A 10,536-nucleotide genomic window follows, 5' to 3' on the forward strand; every position below is an offset into this window, starting at 1 on the left:
CTTCTCCTTCTCTGATTCAGCTGCTGGAAGGCACCAGCCGACCAGCCACAATAGCAGCATTTAGGAGCCTGGGATATAGGCAGCATCTTTCTGCTGACTGCCTCCTGTGTAAAGATTCACGATGATGGAATTGTGCAATGTTTTGCCATGTCCTGATCTCCCTGGCCTAATCCCCCTCCCTTCAGGACCGTTTTAGTAGCTGCATGCAGGCCTGGCAATTGAATTGTTCTTTCTGCCTTTGGAAGCATCGGGGGATCACTTTTGCACAAGCATCAGTTAAGCAGCCATTCCAGGGCACAGAGGCCCTGGTAGAAAGAGGCGGTGACCCTGTTTCAGCACAAAACTCAATTAAATATAGAGTGGCGTGGAGGGGGGGAGGGAAGTTGCCATCTGAGGTGCCTCCGGCTTAAAATCTGTGCTCATTTTGGAAACCCGTTGAATGACCTTGAGTGGCTTGTGTCTCCTTCGGCTTAACTATTTCAGGAAGTGGGAGTTATTAGATAAAGAACCTAACATTACAAAGCATTTAAAAACCAATGAAGATGAGCAATAATCAAAAAAAGCTGCTTGGGCAACACTGCAATCCTTAATCTATCTATCTATCTATCTATCTATCTATCTATCTATCTATCTATCTATCTATCTATCTATCTCATCTCATCTCATCTCTCTCTCTCTTATCTATCATCCATCTCTCTCTCTCTCTCTCTCTCTCTCTCTCTCTATCTATCTATCTATCTATCTATCTTCAATCTATCATCTATCTATCTATCTATCTATCTATCTATCTATCTATCTATCTATCTATTTATCTATTTATCTATCTATCTTCCATCTATCACTTATCTATCTATCTATCTATCTATCTATCTATCTATCTATCTATCTATCTATCTATCTATCTCTCATCTCTCTCTCTCATCTCTCATCCATCCATCTCTCTCTCTCTCTCTCTCTCATCTCTCTCTCTCTCATCTATCATCCATCATCCATCACCCATCTCTCTCTCTCTCTCTCTCTCTCTCTCTCTATCTCATCTCTCTCTCTCTCTCCTATCATCCATTATCCATCCATGTCTCTCTCTCTCTCTCTCTCTCTCTCTCTCTCTCACACACACACACACACACACACACACACACACACACACTAAAAGTTGCATTTTCTACAGACCGTGCTTTTCCTTTTCTTCTTGAACTTTCAAGTTAAGGCCATGAGTTTTATGTTCTGAGAGTCCCCAGGTCAAAAGCCAGCATACAACCGCAGCCACCAATTTCGTTAAGGGCCAAAAGGTTGTCCATTTGGTTGCACCTAAGAAGGATAAGGGCGTTCTTTCCAGGAGCAGAACTGTCTCTCCCGTTCTTTCCAATATTCCCATGGGAAAAGAAATAAGAAGTGGAGATTTGGGTTTACCGCGCTTTGTTCTTGTGGCAAAGGTTGTCATTTTTCCGTGATGCACAATTTTGTTTAGAAATGCATCAACAAAATGCCAGGGGCTCACAGAGAGCATTTTAACTTACTGCACCTGTGCATGGTTCGCCAATTGCACAGTGGCAGATAGGACAGCGCTCCAGAGGGGTTAAATGTCATTGCCCAGAGGATCATTGGTTGCCCTCTCCCCTCTTTGGAAGAGCTCTATAGCTCCCGGTTGTGGCCCAACAGGAGCCGTTGGAGCTGCAAACAGACTCCGATAGTGAGGGACCCTATGAGTCGGCTCTGGAAGATGTGGAGGACCCTGGACAGGGTTCAGACTCTGAGCAGGGACCAGAGAGGCTGGTTGGCCACCAGGAGGCACCTGAGGCATGGAGCAGTGGTGAAAGCCAAAGGGAGTTTGTCCCTGACATCAGGCCCTGGAGCAGTGAGGAGGAGCTAAGGGAGGTGGTCCTGGATGCCAGGCAAAGACGTGCAGATAAGCGCCGACAGCAACTATGGAGATATAGAAGATAATTGGGGCCAAGTGGTTGTGATTAGGCTCCTCCCAAGAGAGTATATAAGAAGAGACTTTGGGAGGAGGCTTTTTGCAGGACACAACCGTTATGCTAAAGCTGGAGAAGCTCTTGTGTGTATTTCTTATCTGTGGAAGCCTGGTTTGCTGCCAAAGCCTGGTTTGCTGCCAAAGTCTTGTCGGTGTGTTAATTTACTGTGAATAAATTTTCTAGCAGTAATCTTGTGTCTGCATGACTCACCGTATGGAGAGGGGTCAGAACAGCTCCCGGTGCCTTAAGAAAGTTCAAAACATTCCTAATGATCCACCTTAACCTGGACACCCTTTTTTTTTAACTATTACCATCTGGCAGACAGTACAGAATAGTAAAAACAAGGACAAATAGGCTGAAAAACAGCTTCTACCCCAGAGCAGTAACTATATTGAATTCTACGGTATAGTGCAATATTAATGCAATATCAGGAGTTTTCAATTCAATTGTACAGAATGTAAAAGATGTGTGTTTGTGTTTTAGTTGTAATGTACGCTGAATGGCATTTCATTTCATTGTGCAAGGTGCAGTAACAATAAAGTAAACTAAAAACGAAAATGAAACTAAAACACAAATGCTACCATTTCTGTGCTGGCAAAATCCAGGTTATCATTAGGTGGAAGCAGTGACGTGCGGTGAGTTTTATGGCTGGTGAGGCAGCTTTTTAGACTTGTGGACTTCAACTCCCAGAATTCCACAGCCAGGCATGCTCAGTTCCGATTTAAAGCGACAGCATTTTTCCCTCTTGCAAAATAAGTTTTCTCATTCTTTTTCTTCTCCCTCCCCCTCCTTCCTCCCTCTCTCCCTCCCTCCCCCCTCTCTCAAACAGACACACGCACACAGAGAACTTGGATCCCTCTCTCACTCACTCACTCTCAAACAAACACAAAAATTGGATTGGATATATTTTCCAAAGGCTTGAAAGCAGCTCCTCTGCCATACCCCCCCCCCACTTCCCCTGCTGCCTTCCGATCGGAGCCTTTGATTGCAGGTGAATCACGTTGCCTTTTCAGTGAAGCTGGGCTTATATACTTTTATCCAGCTCTCTCTCTCTCTCTGTGTGTGTGTGTGTGTGTGTGTGTGTGTTTGAAAAGGCAACGTGGGTTCTGCATGCAATCAAACTTTTTGAATTCCTCCCCCCTCCCCACACACGCACCTTTTCCAGCTGTTTCAGAGAGGATTTCAACTCTGCCCTCATGAAAGGCCAGAGCTCTGAGTCAGACTGAGCTAGTTGCTCCCAGAGAACTCTAAAAAGCCTCTAAAAATGCCCTCTACAGGAGGTAAGAACACGTGCCTCATTTGCATAAGGAATTATTTGCTTTTAAACCCTTGGTTAACTCTTAAAAGGCAAAAACTTCCTTATGCAAAAGAGGCCCCTAGTTATCTGGCCTCCTCCTATAGTTAACACTAAGCACTGTTCCAAGTCACTGTGACTTAGAATCTGGTAGCAACTACCTTGGCTTTAATTATTTTTTAAAAAATCTTTAAAATTCTTTCCTTTTCCTTATGACTGGTGAGGCCACGCCTCCCCTGCCTCTAGTGACTGCAAGTCCCTGGGTGGAAGTAAAGAGGTACTTCCTTCCTGCCATTTACGAGTTGTCTAGATCAGGGGTCGGCAATCTTAAACACTCAAAGAACGATAAAAGTCCTAGCCCACTGTTCAATTCTGGAGCCAACTGGAAGTTCCTCCCATTGTTGGAAGTTATCACCCAGCCCTCTCCCAGAAAAACGAAATATCCTAGGAAATATTGAAAAGGCAGAATATTTCTCTGGATGTGAAAAGGAAGAAACGTGTTTTAAAAGACAGAATAGCTCCCTGTAGCTTCCTGCCCATCCCCATTTTGTCAATGGGGCATTAAGAGGGCCAAGCTAGTCCACTTTGCATAATAAAGAGTTCTCCCCTTCAGCTCCAGGAGGATGGGATTAAGGCATGATAATATTGACCCTTTACCCAACTCACCACATGGCATCTGAGAACTCAACCAAACCTGGATTCAAAATTCAGCCTAGAGAGTTGCCCCTGCATGGGCCCATGGGAGTCTGACAACCAATCAGAATACAAGCTCAAGATCAAAGGCCAGAGGGGGATACAACCAGGGACTCAGCATCTTAGTCGGCCGTTCTCTTTTCTCCACCAACATTGAAGCATGTGATCACCTTTTCTGTTCAGGACTCAAGCCATGTGGTCCTGTCCACCAATAAACCATCTTTCCAAGCAGCCTCCATGTCTCCAGTGTCTTTTTCCCCAGTCGGAGCCGAACCCAGAAGGACATTTCTTTCAACAATTGGCACCCGAGTCTCCTCCTTAGAATGATGTCCTTTTTTCTCTACCTGTCCTAATCGAAAACCCTATCAATTGTGGAGCAGCAAAGAGATGAAAGAGCCACATTGTTGACCCTTGTTCTAGATTGTTGCAAACCAGAGATATTAGTCCTAAACACACCCCAAAATAAATGGGACCAGGAGAAAGAAATAGCTCAGATCAGAACATAATCTGTCCGGCGCTCCGTTTTTTTTCTTCCCGGAGAAAACACAAGGTGTCAACTTATGAATAAGAAGAATTTCATGGGGACCTCTGGAGGGAAGGCTGAACACTACATTCAAGGGTGTTCAGGAATACTTTCCGATCCTCAGAATTCAATTTATGCCCTTCCAGAAGTTGTGTTCTCCCGAGCTCTAATATTGGAAGTTTTTAAAGAAGAGATTGGACAATCATTTGTCTCAAACGGTTATAAGGTTTCCTGCCTGAGCAGGAGGTTGGGCTAGAAGACCTCCAAGGACCCTTCCAATTCTGCTTTAAGAAGCAGGTGGAAGGTCAAATAAGGAGATAGAAAGAGGGAATAGCATTAATTATTTGATTTTACTACTATAATATGAACTACAGCTGTTCCTAAGTAGCTTCTCTATTGACCCTGATTTCTCTTTCCTCTTACCTTACAGTCTGGAAGGTCTGTGGTCCTGGCAAATGTTCTCCATTACCCTCAGGATACAGAAAGCCTCTGCCCCTTCTGGGTGTTGCACGAGTGATTTTCTATCAGGGCACCTACCTATTGCAAGTCTACAGATCAAAAGTTCCCAGGGTGTGGCTCAAAGCAACCTTTTGTATCCAGGAACAGACAATGCATACCTTCCTTGCAACTGTCTATGGCAAAACCTGGAGAAATTATGCAGCGGGACCAGCCTTTTCCCCCAAAAAACTTCACAGGATCCTGCACATGGCTCTGATCTGTTTAGTGCTGTACATTTAAGCTGGTTATCAAATCAATCCGTTTCCTAGATCTGCACTAGTACACTGAACCATAAACTAATGCCGGTGTTCGACCTGCCAGCACTTAAACCTCTAAATCGAAACTATCCTCGGCTCTGTTTATTGAGAAAGGTATAATTTTATTAGAAGCCAAGTGTATTGCAGTAATGCATAGCCAGAACTGAGAATCGTGCGCCAAAATCGCTAAGTTCCACCTTTTCCTCCCTTCACTGCCTCCCATTGCGCTCTCCCTCCCTCCCTCTCTCTCTCTCTCTCTCTCTCTCTCTCTCTGTCTGTCTCTGTGTGTCTCTCTGTGTATGTCTCTCTCTGTTTCTCTCTGCCTCTCTCTCTGTCTGTGTCTCTCTGTATCTCTCTCACTCTGTGTCTCTCTGTGTGTCTATCTCTCTCTGTCTCTCTGTCTCTCATTCTCTGTCTCTCTCTGTTTCTCTCTCCTCTCTGTCTGTCTCTCTCTCTCTGTGTGTGTCTTTATCTGTCTCTCTCTCTCTGTGTCTATCTCTCTCTGTCTCTCGTTCTCTGTCTCTCTCTGTGTCTTTCTCTGTTTCTCTCTCTCCTCTCTGTTTGTCTCTCTGTCTCTCTCAGCCTCTCTCTCTGTCTCTCTCTGTGTCTTTCTCTCTGTATCTCTCTCACTGTGTCTCTGTGTGTCTTTCTCTCTGTGTTTCTTTATCTCTGTGTGTGTGTGTGTCTATCTCTCTCTGTCTCTCATTCTCTGTCTCTCTCTGTTTCTCTCTCTCTTCTCTGTCTGTCTATCTGTCTCTCTCTCTGCCTCTTTCTGTGTCTTTCTCTCTGTATATCTCTCATTCTGTATCTCTGTTTGTCTTTCTGTGTGTCTATCTCTCTCTGTCTCTCTGTCTCTGTCTCTCCTCTCTGTCTATCTGTCTCTCTCTCTCTGCGTGTGTCTCTTTCTGTGTGTCTTTCTCTCTGTGTGTCTTTATCTGTCTCTCTCTGTGTGTGTGTGTGTCTCTCTCTGTCTCTCTGTCTCTCATTCTCTGTCTCTCTCTGTTTCTCTCTCTCCTCTCTGTCTGTCTGTCTGTCTCTCTCTGCCTCTCTCTCTGCCTCTTTCTGTGTCTTTCTCTCTGTATCTCTCTCACTCTGTATCTCTGTGTGTCTTTCTCTCTGTGTGTCTATCTGTCTGTGTGTGTGTGTGTCTATCTCTCTCTGTCTCTCTGTCTCTCTCTCTCTCTCTCTCTCTGCCTCTCTCTGCCTCTCCCTCTCTCTGTGTCTCTCTCTGTGTGTCTTTCTCTCTGTGTGTCTTTATCTGTCTCTCTCTCTCTCTGTGTCTGTCTCTGTCTCTCTCGTCTCTGTCTGTCTGTCTCTCTCTGCCTTTCTCTGTGTCTTTCTCTCTTCACAGAAACACATCCAATCAGATTGAAGCAAGAGGTTTTCAGAATGGTCACTTCAAAAATAGGTTGATATGCAGTTGTGTTCTTTTCCCAGCCATGTGACCTTGAAAGGGAGGGGGAGGGATGCTCTATTAGAGATCCTATTTGCTTAACAATATTAATTGGGGCTGGAAGTCTGTTGTTAAGTTCCAAAGGTGTTGTTTTTTTTTTCAAAAGGCAACTGGACTCTTTTTCTTCGTTTCCACAACACAACAACTTGTGACTTCCTGCTGCTTTTCCACGTTCACTTTGCTTGTTGGAAACTCTTGTGATTATGTGTCCTTGGAAATGCTGAGATGGGCGTAGTAGGTATGATGACTGTCATTATTACCTCTTGTTTAGTGCCTTGGTGAGTTTAAACAGTCGCTGAACAAGTGATGATTAAGCACCAATTACCTGTAAATAAATCAATGTCTCTGGCATGTTACTTTAACAGTGTGATAGTAAGAGAACAAATGGTGCTGAAGTTAAAGATTTGTAGCTGTTCAGAAAACAAATAATCCCAGATCAGCCTCTTACTACTGCAACGTGCTCTACATGGGGCAGCCCTTGAAGAGTATTCAGAGACTTCAGCTTGTCCAGAATGCAGCCGCGCAAGCGATTGTGGGTGCACCTCGGTTCACCCACGTAACACCTATCCTCCGTGAGCTGCACTGACTGCCTATTGGTCTCCGGATACGCTTCAAGGCGCTAGTCGTCACTTATAAAGCCCTTCATGGTATTGGACCTGGGTACTTGAGAAACCGCCTGCTGCCAATTACCTCCACTAGACCGATTAGATCCCACAGATTAGGCCTCCTCCGAATTCCATTTGCCGGCCAGTGTCGACTGGCGACCACTCGGAGGAGAGCATTCTCTGTGGCTACTCCGACCCTCTGGAACGAACTCCCCGTGGAGATTCGGACCCTCACCACCCTCTAGGCCTTCCGCAAAGCCCTTAAAACCTGGCTGTTCCGACAGGCCTGGGGCTAAAGAGCTGTTGCCCCAGTCTCGAATGGTATGACTGTTGTGTGTTTTAAATTATGTATTGTTATGCCTTGTTGTTTTTTTAAATTTTTGTCTGTATCCCCCTTCCCTGGTTTGAGTTGTGAGCCACCCTGAGTCCCCTTCGGGGGAAAAGGGCAGCATATAAATGTAATAAATTGAATTGAATTGAATTTTGGGGTAAGGTAACTCGGGTTAAAAATAGTGATTTTACTTGGTGGGGGGGAGGGAAGAAAATTCAAATTTCTTCTACTGCTCCACCCTGAAGAAAGCCTCTAACAAAAACACACTCACTCGCTTTTCCTTTTCAGCTGTGCAGAAAGTGGAAACAGCTTATATATATATAGTATTTATATATACTATATAAAACCAAATGACTACTTTGTGGGTGAGAAAGGAAGAAGAAAAATAAACTTTTTTCTGCTTGGCTAATTTTTGTCTTTCTGTTCTCTCAGCTATGGATGCACACTGGCAAAGACATCTCTATATGTTGCTAACACAATTGTCCTATGCCCCACTAGCATGTCAGCCTTGAAACGCACAGATTGTGTCACATTTCCTGAATGTGTACAGTACGCTGAACTATAAACACACAAATCAACAAACCAGCCAAGACTGACATTAGCCAAATTTACCCCCGTGCCTAACATTCTTGGAAGTGTTTTTCTAAGTCAGTCTTTCTCAAGCTTGGCAACTTCAAGATCTGTGGACTTCAAGAATTCCCAATGTTACACTTTAGTTCTTTTTCACACAATTGACCTGCTTCTTAGAATAGAATAGAATAGAATAGAATAGCAGAGTTGGAAGGGACCTTGGAGGGCTTCTAGTCCAACCCCTTGCCTAGGCAGGAAACCCTACACCACTTCAGACAAACGGCTATCCGACATCTTCTTAAAGACTTCCAGTGTTGGGGCATTCACAACTTCTGGAGGCAATTTGTTCCACTGATTAATTGTTCTAACTGTCAGGAAATTTCTCCTCAGTTCTAAGTTGCTTCTCTCCTTCACTAGTTTCCACCCATTGCTTCTTGTCCTGCCCTCAGGTGCTTTGGAGAATAATTTGACTCCCTCTTCTTTGTGGCAGCCCCTGAGATATTGGAACACTGCTATCATGTCTCCCCTGGTCCTTCTTTTCATTAAACAAGTCATCCCCAGTTCCTGCAACCTTTCTTCATATGTTTTAGCCTCCAGTCCCCTAATCATCTTCGTTGCTCTTCTCTGCACTCTTTCTAGAGTCTCCACATCTTTTCTACATCATGGCGACCAAAACTGGATGCAGTATTCCAAGTGTGGCCTTACCAAGGCATTATAAAGTGGTATTAACCCTTCATGTGATCTTGATTCTATCCCTCTGTTTATGCAGCCTAGAACTATGTTGGCTTTTTTGGCAGCTGCTGCACACTGCTGGCTCATATTGAAATGGTTGCCCACTAGGACTCCAAGATCCCGCTCACAGTTACTTGGGTTTAGCAAGGTACCACCTATACTGTACCTGTGCATTTTGTTTTTCTTGCCTAAATGTAGAACCTGACTCTTTTCATCATTGAATTTCATTTTGTTAGATAATGCCCAATGTTCAAGTCTGTCAAGATCCTTCTGTATCTTGAGTCTATCTTCTGGAATGTTGGCTATTCCTATCAGTTTGGTGTCATCTGCAAATGTCCAAGTCATTGATGAAGATGTTGAATAGTACTGGGCCTAAAGCAGAGCCTTGGTGTACTCCACTACATACTTCCCTCCATAGAGTTGCAGTTCCATTGAGGACTACACGTTGAGTACATGTTGAGTCTTAAATCAACCCATATCATCAAAGCATTTGATGATAAACAAACCTAGGAGTCTATAGGTGATGTGATGAAGGAAGTTATGAGAAAGGAATGATGGTTAAAACCAAATCAGCTGAGCATTTTAGGCAAACAGAGGCACACATTTTGTTACTGGAGAAATCTGTTGCGTGAATTCAGCCACTTTCTTCTAACAGTCACAGGAAGGCCTGGTAAAATCCTATTGATTTCAATGGGTGTGTGTCTGTGATTCATCTTAACCCCACTGACATTAATGGGAATTTAAAGTCATATGATGTAACTCATGGGGGAATAAGGGGGGAATCTGCTCCCAGATGAGCATAGCAGAGATTGGGTTTGGCTCTACTTGGCTTGAGGAATAAAATCTTGAGCCCAGTTGGCATCGATTCAAAAAAAGCAATGCTTGCAAGCTCAGCAGTCCAAAATGAAAAAAAAGTGAATTGAAAAAAATGAACAAAAGAGAAAGGGGAGGGGGAGAGTAAATGAAGCAATGTTCTTTCAGTATGGTGAATTTGCTTGCTGGGAAGGGGTTTGGAGAAATCATTGTGGGTAGCAGGGGTGGGGGGTTGTTCTTGCACTTAGGAGTGGTGTGGAATAGTTAAGAAAAGTGTGCAAATGTCCTGCCTTTTACTCTATGACCCACCCTCCCTCCAGTCAAGTCTCCTTGACTTCCCAATCTTCCATTAGATCTGAAGAGAAGGTCTTCTTCCATGTTGCCAGCCAGGAATCCTTGGAAACAATCCTAGAAGGATCTCTCCCCTTTGCCATCTCCTACAACAGAAGAAACTTGGAAATATCACAAAAAGAAATTCTCAAGAATAAGGTAAGAACCTCCCTAAATTTTGGGATTGCAAATATAGATAGGCAGATGGACACAGATAGAATATTTATCCTCTCTCACACACACTCTCTTCACCCATTATCTCTATTATCTGTCTATCTGTCTTGTCCTCTATCAATTCTCCTCTTCCTCCTCCTCCTTTGTTATCATCTTCCTCCTCCTCCTCCTCCTTCTCTATCATCATCTTCTTCCTCTTCCTCTTCCTCCTTTTTCTTCTTCCTCCTCCTCCTCCTTTTTCTTCCTCTTCCTCCTCCTCCTCTTCTTTATCATCATCTTCTTCCTCCTCC

This window comes from Thamnophis sirtalis, unplaced genomic scaffold, assembly GCF_051295495.1.
Source record: "Thamnophis sirtalis isolate CommonGarterSnake01/CBP01778 unplaced genomic scaffold, rThaSir2_p1.2 scaffold_13, whole genome shotgun sequence".
In the NCBI taxonomy this organism is placed as follows: domain Eukaryota; kingdom Metazoa; phylum Chordata; class Lepidosauria; order Squamata; family Natricidae; genus Thamnophis; species Thamnophis sirtalis.